Here is a 12,920-nt window from a genome sequence, read left to right as displayed (position 1 = left end):
AATTATTCTGTTGCATTGGTTGAGAAAGACTGCGACATCCTCCGTACGGCCCGGACAATTCACCAAGTGATTTTTCACATCTCTGGCGATCTGAGGAAAGACATGTGTGGAAGTCAGTTTCAGTCGGACGAGGAAGTGTAAGAGTCGGTGCGGTTTTGGATCCATCAGAGACAGACTAAGTTCTACGAAACAGGAATTGATCGTCTCGTCTCCCACTGGGATAAATGTCTTAATCCTAGCAATACCAATGCATTTCCATAACACATATTATCAAGATTGGCAGGTACTTTATGTCCACCGTCAAAAAAATTGAAAAATCCGAATTTCGTTAACTGTTGTTGAGTTTTACTCGCATCATACTGTTTAAAGAGATACTGATGTGTAAGTAACGTTCTGAACATAAAAATACTGAATATGGCATTCATTGAGGAAAGTGACACCCACTAATAAGATTTCAATTTTTTGGTTAACTGAAAAGTTTAAAACATTTATGGAATCTGCTAGAAGAACTCATTAAAAACAATAAATATTTTTTTTAGATTTTTGAAATATAAAGCAGCTGTCTAGATTACAATGCTTTCAAAAGGTGGGCACAAAGTACTTACGGCTCCCTTCCCCTTAGTGTTGCAAGGGCTACCGCGTATGGTCCCATTGCGGCGGAAGTTCAGTTTTCATTTGATTGCCACTTATATAAAGTTGATTCAGTGGTGGGGTGGGATCATTCATGAGGTGGTGCTCAATATCAACTGCTGGAGCATTTGTTTGCAACCTGAGAGAAATTCATAAGATTGGTTTCGAATATCTATCTTATTTTTTTATTTAAACTATACCCGTCGCTGACACTATTTTCTACACAATTTTGTGAACTGGCCACTGCCCAATACATAGTTGATGAACAGAGTGAAATCTGGAATTTGACAGGAAAGATGTTGCTGACGTTTGGAACGGGCTTAGAATTGACCAATGCGGGTGAGTAACAGAACAACGGCCTTTGGTACGCAACACTTAATATGAACAGGGGCGCACGGTTGGATAGGTAACTAGTTGCCTGGTTCTTAATGTTGACGTGGCACATTGGTCTATATGCAATATTCCCCACCCACAAGTACTATTACATCAGCTAAAGTTCAACAGACACTCTTTCTTACACGATAAGGATTCATACAAAATAATCAAGTTCACTAAACCAGACAGTGCCGATTCGTCATAAAGTTGTAAACAAACATCAAGAATGAAATCCGTGTATTTAGAGACCAAAGACTTGTCCATGTGAGATCCACTAAGCAGCCCAGTCACGTAGGCATGGCGTCGGAGAGGTAGACGCTTGAGCACGGCATGATACAAAGTGAGTTCGTCGTGGTAAGGTGGCTGGTTTTTTTCCTGCATGATGATGGGAATTTTGGGACCTAATGAAACAGGATTGTCGAATTTTTCTCCCCGTATATTTGTTTCCCGTAAACCACTTATGTTTCTGGAGTTCTTGAGTACAGATTCATTTTAGTTTTGTACAGTGTTGCGTACGCACAGACCTCTACAACGCTTAATGAGTAGCGTAACTAGTTACAGACAATATGACGAACGACAGGAGAGAAACGAATTCTTGTAGGGACGAAACGATTGTATAAAATACGCATTGTTGCTCACAGACATAAGACAATCGTACTCAATGAGGACTCTACAGTTACGTTCATCACAGTAAACTAAGACCACAGAACTGCTTCAATCACCTTATGACGTAGACCTGAAAAACTGGAGAGCAATCAGTAATTGTCCATGTAATGCGTTATGTAATGTATGCCTGAACTGGAGGACGGAGAATAATCTATTTTTAAGTGTGAAATGAGACTTTGGTAATTCAGATGCTTGGGTTCGACCCACAGTCGTCCAAGGAATTTTGTAGGCGCCTCATACACTCATGTTTCTCGCGTTAATTCACGTGTGGTAGGTCTGTCCGGTTGCAATATGGTCCTATTCCACGTCAGACGCCAAATTCGATCATAAGTGTCTCAACGGCCGTCTTCTTACGTCCAAGAAAGGCAAACATATTCTCATTCAGTAACACTAAAAAGGAACTCATTCTTATTCAGACGAATTTGGAGTTGATGACTGCATTATGTTTACCGTTCAGCATGTCCGTACTTGAAAGCATGTACCCCACTGTACAATAAAACGACACGTTTTTAGTAGCCTTATTGTAATTATTATTTAACTGAGATTTTTTATTTTTACTGAGTCGCAGATAACGTCAAATGTAATAAAGTTTCAGACCCAGTCACACATATTATGCTGTTCACATTTCTGTCAGCAAGCTTCAGTTTAGTTGTAGTAGTATTGAGATCCATTACATCTGGGCACATCATTTTACTTAGAGTGACATAATACTTGTAACCACGATGAGCTCAGAGAGCGTCAATTGGGTCTAAAGGAAGCAGAAGCAATTTATGCAGGGATCTGCTGGAGTGCTGGAGGTACCAGAGACGTTTGACCTCTAACTTCGTTGCAGCCGGCAGTAAACGCACGACCTAATTAATAGCGAGCTTCCGTTAACTTCTCGTGAGGTACTTAATTTCCCACGTCAACCGCGAATAGGGGCCCTTATCTAACTTCATGACGAGAGCGATTCGCTGAAGTTTCATCGCCCGACAATTAATTTACACTGTACTGCAGAGTTTATAGCTCGACTCTTCCTCTGCAGGTACCATCCGACTTCACTGGCTGTTGATAAACTGGTGCACATAACGTCGACGGGCTGCGAAGAATTCTTTGAATTCGAAACTTCTTAATTATTTACTCTAGTTTAAAGTACTGTCATCTTACCGCTGATAGAGTATCTCAACTATCATGTTGTTTACACGAGACGATATTTCTGTACTGAGCACTGTTGTCGTTAAATATCAAAGACGACTGCTGTACAGAGGGTATGTGGGAAGCGCGACAAATAAAAATTAAACGCAGTGGTAAGCATTCTCAGATTTAGTGCTATGGTATGTGAAAATTAAGTTGAGTAGCTTCTCTTTGTACTACACAAAACTTGGATGATCACAATAGCGCCTCTCTCGTGATATTTGCCAGCAAGGCTTAACAGGAGCATACTAGCAGTACCGCTTTATTGTTAATAAATAAACGTCTTACGGTTAGCAAGAAAACATGGCTCAGTCTTTTCCATACAGTATTACAGTACTGAAGGCCAATTTTGATGCATGTGGTGCAGTTTAAATATCACAGCAACTGCTGTTCCTTCTGTTTGTGTCAGCAGACTAATTTACAGAGGCATTAATTGAAACTCGTCTTTACTAAACAGTAGTCACAAGTGTATTACAATAGATTCATATCGATTTTCGTGATATTTCTCAAGGCGTAAATTAACCACTTTAGTTTCTCACGTATTCTATATATACACGCGATTTCGTTATAATCTTCAATAAGTCATCATTTTACAACCTAATACACCAAATTATCTTTCAAGTACTTTTGTGGAAGCTTATTGATCACTACGTAGTTTTATTTGCGGAAGATTATCCTGCGAGACGTTGAATGACTAGCCTTGTAAGTTTATTGTATACACAAAAGAACACACACTTACATCACGTATTAAGAAATTGTTCCGTGGGGCCGCGCGGGATTAGCAGAGCGGTCTCAGGCGCTGCAGTCATGGACTGTGCGGCTGGTCCCGGCGGAGGTTCGAGTCCTCCCTAGGGCATGGGTGTGTGTGTTTGTCCTTAGGATAATTTAGAGTAAGTAGTGTGTAAGCTTAGGGACTGTTGACCTTAGCAGTTAAGTCCCATAAGATTTCACACACATTCGAACATTTTTTTGTTCCGTGGTAGCGTATACGATGTTGAGGTAACTTACGGGAATACAGCCGGGTGCCGCTATTTCAGCAAGAGCAAATCCTACCCTTTTAAAGGCATTCATTTTCTTACGTCCATTATAGGGAATGTGTTTGAGTGACTGATACTCTAGTAATATTTGATTTAGTATCTCTCTTCGCTGGCGTCCCTCTGCCTGATTCGATACAGTTAATTCAGGTTAGGTTTGGTGTAGAATTGACAATCCTTTTTATTTGATTTAGTATCTCTCTTCGCTGGCGTCCCTCTGCCTGATTCGATACAGTTAATTCAGGTTAGGTTTGGTGTAGAATTGACAATCCTTTTTATTCAATGACCAGTACTATGAGCAGTAAGATGGAGTTGCGATGGGAAACCCGTTATCTCCTGCTATCGCCAATTTGTTTAGGGAAGAGTTTGAGGAACATGTCCTGCAGTCGGCGGCTTTGAAACTTGCGTTCCGTTTTTAAGATACGTAGACAACAATTTTGCTGTTTGACTGTATGGTAGTGCGAATTTGAACGACTTTCTAGAACACATAAAATCAGTCCAGCAGAATTTTTGTTTCACGATGGAGGTGGAAAATAATGGCTGCCTTCGCTTCCTTGATGTGTTGGCCAAGAGTAAGGTTTATGGTACGTTGGGATATGCCGTCAGTAGGAAGCCTACGCACGCTGGCTTGAATCTACAGGCTGATACTTATCATCCTGCTATTTCGTACCTTGGTTCACAGGGTCAAAGTCATCTCGGACCCTCAGGTGAGTTCGCCCATCTTGAGGTCACTATTCGTCAGAATAGACGGATCACACGTGCGTTGCGCTATCAGCCATCTGTACACCGGGTGAGTGATGATAATACCGAAATGACACCAACGTTTATGGCCTTTTATCTTATGCAGGGAGCATTTCCAACAGGATTTGTCGTATTTTGCGGAAATATGATGTGAGATGTGTTTTTTGACCACCATCTAAGATTAGGGTCTTTTTTTGGGTTCCAAAATATTATCTTAGTATGAGTAAGGCGTGTGTCTACGTTATTCCTTGCAGTTGTGGCATGTGAGATTTTGGTCAGACTTCCAGGACTATGGAGGACCGGGGCGTACTGAGCATAAGCGTTACACACGCTTACAATGGCCAAACAAATCTGCTGTTGCAGAACATTGTCTTGGTACCCGTCATCCAGTAGAATATAACAACACGGAGATTCTGGTGTGCACTTCCAGCAGCTATTGGGACACTCTCATTAAGGAAACAGTTGAAATTAAATTAGCGAGTAACATTTTAAATGAAGATGGAGGTTTTTGTATAAATTCTGCTCTCTCATTTGTCCAAAAATAGAGTATATTTTTAGGAGTTACAGTTCGGTAATTTGAGTGATCGATGACAACGAATTCCAGCACAGTGTTTTTATCAGTGTAATTGTCTAAATAGGCTTATAACAGCAGGGCTCTGCAAGCGGTCTGCGAGATTATTCTTATCAAATTATTTAAGGTTATAAATTGGTGAAAAGCTCTATCCATCTGCCCACAAAAATTCTGTAGTTTTCGCTGAAGTATCCCGTGTATAATAAAAATATGTAGTGACTCTACGATGACACCTGAGCCAAGTTCGTAATCATTTTCCCACTCCGGAGATGCTGATTCATTGTGTAGACTACTTGATTTTGCAGTGTTGGTTAGGTGTGAGAAAAATCAGCTGTTCATTCAATGACGAACACCATAATATTTCATTCATTTCAAAAGTTTATTCTGCTGGCACAGTAGAATTGTAGCACCATATGCCTATCAAAATATAAAAAGACCTTTAACACGCAGAGCAGGATTTGTGAATAGTAGTGTTTGGGTTGTGGATTGTACGAGCTTGGGCTTTCGTTAAACGTCTTTTTTATTAACAATCATGTATTATAACTTTGAAGCGCATACAATTATAGCCTTTGTACTTCAAACTGATAATATCAGAAACAAATAGTATTCCACTCAGATAAAGACATAGTAAAACCTCATACTTAAAATGGACACAGTAATAAAACAATAAAAAAGTTTATTCTAAATAATATCATATATCTCTTAGTCAATAATCTAACTCAGTTCATGTGACTTTAAAAATGGGCATCAACAAATGACAGTCAGTGTCAACCCGTGATAACTTTACAAATGGGTACATAGAATCACACTGAATAACTGAGATAAGCAACTGCCACTGAAAGATCTTCCTTGTACTACTATCGACGTGCGTGGTCTACCAAACCAATACTAATGGACAACACAAATACACGCAGCTAAATACCTCGTAGACAAGGAAATGGTGCAAAATACAAAATAACTTACAACTGTTACACAGTGGTGAATCATAATCTCTCCGTGAGCACTAGGATCACAAAACAATATAAACATAACACTCTTATCACCACAGCCCCGCCATGCGATATCGTAATTCACATTGAAAGGACTATGTCATTTGGACCCTTTCACACTTTTTCCTTTTTTATGCTTTACTTACGTCTTAAGGACGCTCGTTTCGGCTCTCTACTACTCGGGAAAAGAATGCTATGGACCGTTACTGTTTAATTACTTTAAATATCAGCGACCACTTCATTTCCGTTGTAAAATATCTGTTCGATACGGTGTAGATGTGTGAGTTCCTTCCCTTACAGCATAGCAATACACCAACCTCCCTGGGTCCGTTCCGAAGACGTCGAGTAACACAGCATGCTGCTAACTCAGAGCTTTTCTCTCTTTTTCGGTCCGCTCTGGGTGCTACGTCCGCGTAATGGAGTCTCCCACTCCCCTCCACCACCACACACACACCACGTAAAAAACAAGAGGCCCCATCTCCAACGACCGTCCGGGGTCTGCTAGTTTATGACACTCTTGCTTTGGCCGTCGAGTTATATGTCTGTTTTTCGGTACCGGTACATCGTTTGTTGTAAGTTCAGATTGCTTTGTGTAGGCTAGATTGTGGATGAAGATTTAAGAAACAAAGCGTTTACAATATGTTCAGTAATCAATAATGTTTTTGGTGAAACTCGTGTTTCGTTTACTATTAAATTCGCGTATAAAGCGTGAAATAGTGCAACTTTTTACCCAAATGCCCTTTTGTTATGAGAATTTCTAAGGAATATTAAAGTACACATATACAAAGAAACGTTCGACGCCGTGTAGCCGTATACAGACAATTACGTTTATACATCGTGCACCATAATTATTGGACAATAATTTCATCAGCTTTTAATCTACAATCTTAACATAGTTTCGTACGTTATTGCACGTACAGTCAGTGACGATTCAGTTGAGAAATCTGTATGATTAGCAAAAAAAAATCAATGTCATGTGGTGAAAGAGATCATATGGTGAAAGTTGGCTACACTGAGTCACAGCGCCAGAGATTGCGCCAAAGAGTTTTATTCCGCCGCCTCCACTGGCAGTGCTTGTTCAGAAGTTGTGGTGGTTAGTGCTTTGCTGAGAGGATGTTGATAGCTGTACTGTTTGAGGCCATGTCGTGTGCAGTTGTTTTGATGGGCTAGACAGCAGATGTTGTTCGAATGGAGATGTTGTAATAACCAGAGTGTATTTTTCGTCGATATATATGAAGGTAAAAACATTTTTTTTAATTTATTTAAATTTCCTAACTAACAATGTCTCTTGGCCACAGGTTCAGTCAACAAAGCATCTGGCTTGTGTTCATGTATTAGAGTGTAATTCTGGTTTCTTTGTGCAATTATAGTATTTCTGGTTTTTTTCAATTACTTCAGTGAATGGCGTTTAAAGTATCTTGTCGAAGTGAGGAAGAACCGTGCCAGATGTGTACGTTGAATCACACTTCCACACACAGAACAGTTACACTTGTGCTTTGTTGTTCGTAGTTTTTGTTTCATAGCTTTTATAGTTGCTGGGGACTTAATTAATTAATTGTGGTAACAGAAATTTCCTTTCATTCTTTGTTGTTATTCTATGCAGTCAGATTGCGTACTAATACTAATCAGGGCCAACCGGTTACGAGACAGTGTAACCGAACAGACAGCTACTAAATAGTAAAATTAAAAATGTTTGAATTATATTTAATTAAGCTCCCATGCACGTGGCGACCGCTGCTTCGGATCGTCCCTTGGAATTCTTTTGATAGTAAAAATAGCAGACAGTAGTATTGTTGTAGTAATTTGTAGTTTAGTAATTGTAGTCTATATTGCATGTGTAGATTTGGTAATGAACATGTGTAGTTGTCTTGTCTTTCTTCTAATGGTATTTTTGCAGAATTTAATTTTTTATGTCTTGTATACGCGTTTGACAATTTGGTGCAATTATGAAGATTTCAATTGTTCGTTAATCGCGTTTGAGGGAAGCATTTCGTGTGAATGGTATTGTTGGTGATAAAGTGTTATATTGTATGTAATTTTCGTATAGTGACGAGATTTGTATGTTTTGTTAATGATTACGCGATCGATGAAAAAGGCAAAAATGATGGATAGTGAGAATGACGACATTGTTAACATGGCGAACTCGCCAACACAGGAGAACAGTATGATGAATAATGAAGTAGAAAACAATTTAATAAGTCGGGAAAATAGTCTGGAACCGGTTAAAATTTTTCACAATCAAAAAATTTTCAGAATACGAGATTAACGACAGAAGATTCTGGAATAGTATCGAACACAGATAGCTTTACTGCTATGACGAAAGAAGTTCGTTTTGCGGGAAATGTTAGGGGTGAAAAGAATTTCGAACTAGTTAATATGGAGCAGTTGATGGGTGCAATATTAAATTTGGGATCTGAATTAAAAATAGTGGCATCACAAATAGGAACAATTAAAACTGATATGGGAACAGTGGAAACACAGTTAAGATCTGAATTAAAAACAGTGGGATCACAAATAGGAACAATTAAAATGGAGATGGAAACAATGGAAACACGGTTAGACTCACGAATAGGGACATGTTTCAAAAACATGAAAGATGAATTAAAGAAAGAAATTAGAGAAGAAGTACAACCGATTTTGAATTCTCACAATAATAGATTAATTGCAATAGAAATCAGACAAAAGAAACAGGATAGAGAACAGGAAGAAAGAGATCGCGTGATACTACAAAAATTTTCAGAGTTAAATTTACAACGTGCACACGATAAGGAAGAAATATTTGAAAGAATCGAGGAATCAGTACCAATTGACAGAATAAATAACCTAACGCAACAGTATGAACAGTTAACTACTGAATGTGTCAATACCGAAACCCGAGTCGCGACACTTACGGAAGACGTAAATAAACAGAAAGAACAGATAGGTGACTTATCGGAAAGAGTTGAGGAGATTTCAGATAAACTGACAAGTCTTAGCTTAAATGGGGACAGAGATTCAGATGATACAGCTCCATTGCCATTTGCAGAAACCCAAGAGTACCAGTGCATAAATAAACATGTTGAAAATCAGGGAAAATTTAATGAACGCGTTAAAAGGGAATTTGAGGCATTACGAAAGCAAGTCAAACAAATTGAAGGCGAAATCGTAGGAAAAGACAGCAGAAGAAATTTAGAATCACAGATAGCACAGGGCTTTGAAGAAAATAATTTATTTCATTTACGAGATGCAAGAAGAGAGCGCCAGGCGCGCGAACTTGACAATAATCGACATTCGGACTGGGACAGACGCGGTAGGTCTTTGTCGCCACGAGGCGAAAACTTTGACTATAAATACTTTTTAACCGTTCGGGAATTTAAGATCTTTCGCAATTCTAAGAATGACATACATCCATGTTCATGGTTAGATCAATTTATGTACGCACTTCCACCAAATTGGCCACTAAGTCACAAGCTGGAATTTATGTGTGGATATTTAGAAAACGAACCGGCGACGCGCATGCGCGCACTTATTAGAGATTGTAATAATTTAAATGATTTTTATCATGCATTTCTATCGGCATATTGGTCCGTAAACACGCAAGACAGAATCAAACACAGTCTTATTGTGCAGCGTAATTTTAAACAGTCTGAGTTCCGCACGCCAGCAGAATACTTTGAAGACATGATTCGAAAGAATCAATTCCTTTCCAACCCTTATAGCCCGACTGAATTAATTCGCATTTGTTTAATTAAGCTGCCACAATCGATAAGACACATTGCTTTAGCCGGAAGATGTAAAAGTCCTCAGGGGATTCACTACACTAAGTGAATATGTGCCGTAGCATGCACAGGGCTCGAGCTGTAGTGGTGCTATTTCCCTTTTAGTTTTCTTCACTGCTGCCTACTCTTTTACTATTTTTTGTATCTATCAAAACAACTCTTCAACTATCAATCTATCTAGAGAGTCGGTAAAGAATAACCGGATATGACTATTTTACCCAAAAGTGATTTCGGAAATTCCCTTTTGGACTTACTGTATCTTCTGCAGCATTCATTTGTAGTTTAAAAGAAATTTTACCTGTTTATCTTCGTGACAATATTACTTCATATGTTGACGATTTTCTTATTGCTAAACGTTCTTGGAGTGAGCATAACAAAATTTTGGATTCATTATTACGTATTTTTGCAAGAGTTGGCATTACAGTGAACTTGGAAAAATCTGAATTTGGTCGTTCTCAGGTGAAATTTCTTGGTCATATTATTTCTACAGAAGGTATTCTTCCTGATCCAGAGAAACTAGACGCTATTCATAATTATGCTGTTCCTACTACAAAACGTGATGTTCGTAGTTTCCTTGGTGTCTGTAATATTCTTAGACGCTTTGTTAGACTGGACGATTTGGCCACACCTCGTTTATGTGAACTATCTGGATAGAATTCTAATTGGTGTTGGGATGAGGAAGCTCAATCAGAATTTGAACAACTTCGTGATGCTTTAGTTGCTGCTCCACTTCTTTCACATCCGGATTTATCTAAAGATTTTTGTTTGGCGATGGACTCATCATACAAAGGCCTAGGTGCACATTTATTTCAAGAGATAGAAGAAAATGGCGTTGTAGTACAGAAAACTATTGCATTTGGAAGTCGTGTTCTCTCTAAATCAGAAAAGAATTATTCGATTACGGAACTTGAGGCCTTGGCTATTATTTGGGCTTTCACAAAATTTCGGACATTTTTATATGGCAGACATACTAAGGTTTACACCGATCATCGAGCTCTGGAATTTCTTATGTCAAAAAAAAAAACAAAAAAAAAAAAAAAAAAAAAAAAAAAAAAACCACATGGAAAATTGTCACGATGGGCGCTGTATCTACAGGAATTTGATTTTAGTATTGTTTACATACAGGGTTCTTCAAATATTATTGCTGATGCTTTATCACGTGCACCTATGGGTTTGAAACAAAGTGCTGAGGAGGACTGCAAAGAAAATAATTATTGTTTGATGTATATTTAAGGTGTTGCGTTTGAAAATTTTATTTCTTCTTCGCTTCACGACATCGCTAAGGAGCAAAACAAGGATCCAATCTGGAAGGACATTAAGGAGAAGTGGAGGAGAAATGAAAGCGTAGCGATTAGACAGTATTATTTAGTTCGCAATGATATTCTTTTTAAACGAAAGTCGGTCGACAACTCTGTTTGGTTAGTTTGCGTTCCTGATGAGTGGGTTAATAAATTGATTTGGTATACACATTTTAGTTATGCACACTTTGGTCCCAGAAAATGCTTTCATAAATTACGAGAAAATTGCTACTTCTGTAATATGGAAAAACGTATTCGATCTGTTCTTGCCAAATGTAAATTATGTCAAAAGGCTAAGCCGCCAACTATTTCTCACAGAGCACCGTTGTTTCCTATCATTCCAGCGAAATTAAAGGAGATGGCTGCAGTCGATTTGTTCGGTCCAGTGGTTCGTTCTACTAATGGTTTTGCGTACATTTTGGTAGCAGTGGAATTGACATCAAAATATGTGTGTTTCACACCTTTATGCAAAGCAACAGCTCGTTCAGTATCTAACGCTTTCATCAAACATTTTCTTAAAGAAGTGAGTCATGTTGATAAGGTTATATCAGATAATGGATCACAGTTTCGCTCTAAAATTTGGCTTCGTACTCTATGGCGTCGTAAGATTAATCCAATTTTCATTTCACTTTTTCACCCTCAATCTAATGCTTCAGAGAGATGGATGAAGGAAATCAATAAATTGTGTCGACTTTATTGTCATCAGAATCACAGAATGTGGGATCAGTATCTTCATATTTTTCAAAACATTCTGAATGAACTCCCTAATGATTCAACTTCTTTACCGCCTGTATTGATATTAAAAAACAAAGCACCGACAAATCGCATTTCTGAAATCGTTCCTTTTCCGCCTACACGGAAACTGCGGCATTCTGAAGTTGTCAACCTGGCTCTACAAAATATTGCATCTGCGGCTGCTAGAAGAGAGAAATCAGCTAAACGTCCTGGTCGTTTAAAAACCTTGTCAGTTGGTCAAAAGGTGTTAATTAAGTCTCATCGTTTATCTCACAAAGGAAAAGGCTTGTGTCGCAATTTTTTTCTGTTTTATAACGGTCCATATAGAGTTCGCAAAATTATTCATGATAACACTGTCGAAGTAGAAACTCTTAAATCACGGCACTCTAAGGGAATACATCATATATCGAACGTTAAAATTTTTGTGGAATGACACACTTTTGAGAGACTAACAGTTACATGTATACACGCAGAGAATACAAGGATACCGCGCCGTGTTCTGGCGGCGGCACGTACTCAAAGCAACAGTCAAGTCTGCGCGCCGCATGAGGCAGTCGTTGACCGCAAACAATTACTTCCTACGTCACGCGTACCTACAGCTGATCGAGCGCTCAGTGCGAATGCACTGACAGCCGTAAACAAATACACAGTCTAATTTCTCTGACTAAATTCAGTATAAAGCTATAGTGACTTGATAAATTATGTTATTAACGTTCAGTATTTTTCAGGATACGGTTGTATAAAATATTTAAGACCTGCAGGTAAATTCTGTGTGTGTCCGACGTTAAGAGGACTTGCTATCGAGAACATTTTCAGGAAGAATGTAATTTCGAAGAAGAAACTAATAAACTAAAAAGGTAACTATGAATTGAGTTTATTTTTCAGGTAACATATTTCCACTTAGGTACATACTTTAGACGTAATTTGCTGCTCGCGATTACGTGATTCAT

Source organism: Schistocerca serialis, chromosome 1, assembly GCF_023864345.2.
Source record: "Schistocerca serialis cubense isolate TAMUIC-IGC-003099 chromosome 1, iqSchSeri2.2, whole genome shotgun sequence".
Taxonomy (NCBI): Eukaryota; Metazoa; Arthropoda; class Insecta; order Orthoptera; family Acrididae; genus Schistocerca; species Schistocerca serialis.
This window is presented reverse-complemented; position numbering follows the sequence as displayed.